The following is a 526-nucleotide window of genomic DNA, read 5'->3' as shown; positions in this document are numbered from 1 at the left end:
TCTTTGGCTTTCGTTATCAGCCACGGTACCTTTTCATTTGTTTATTAATTTTACTTTTGAAAAGTCATATTTTTTCTCTCCCACTTTTTATTTATTACACCAATTTGTCTCTCACTTTGTCACTGTCATTTTCCTTTCACTATGTCTCTTTCCATCTCTGTTTCTCTCTTTCTCCTTTGATTTTAACTTCTCCGTTTTGAATGTTTTGACACTTGTTTTGTTCTTGTTACGAAAAACGCGATAAAGAGAGAACGGGAGGAAAAGAAGAAGAAAAAATAACGAATAAATAAAATAATTTCAGAATGCAATTAAAAGGACTTAAAAAGACTTAAAAGCGATGACTAAGACAACAAGAAAGTGATCAAACTGACTTTAAGAATGATCGAAAAGAGATAAGAAAAAATCGCTTTTGAAAATCAACATAATTATCCAGAGAATAATTGAGTGGGATGTATTCTTATAAAAAAAAATATGTCTCAATATTTATGACAGTCGTGTATTTCCACTCCAACGACATAATGAAATC

This window comes from Penaeus monodon, chromosome 15, assembly GCF_015228065.2.
Source record: "Penaeus monodon isolate SGIC_2016 chromosome 15, NSTDA_Pmon_1, whole genome shotgun sequence".
NCBI classification, from domain to species: Eukaryota; Metazoa; Arthropoda; class Malacostraca; order Decapoda; family Penaeidae; genus Penaeus; species Penaeus monodon.
Note: the sequence above shows the minus strand (reverse complement) of the source record.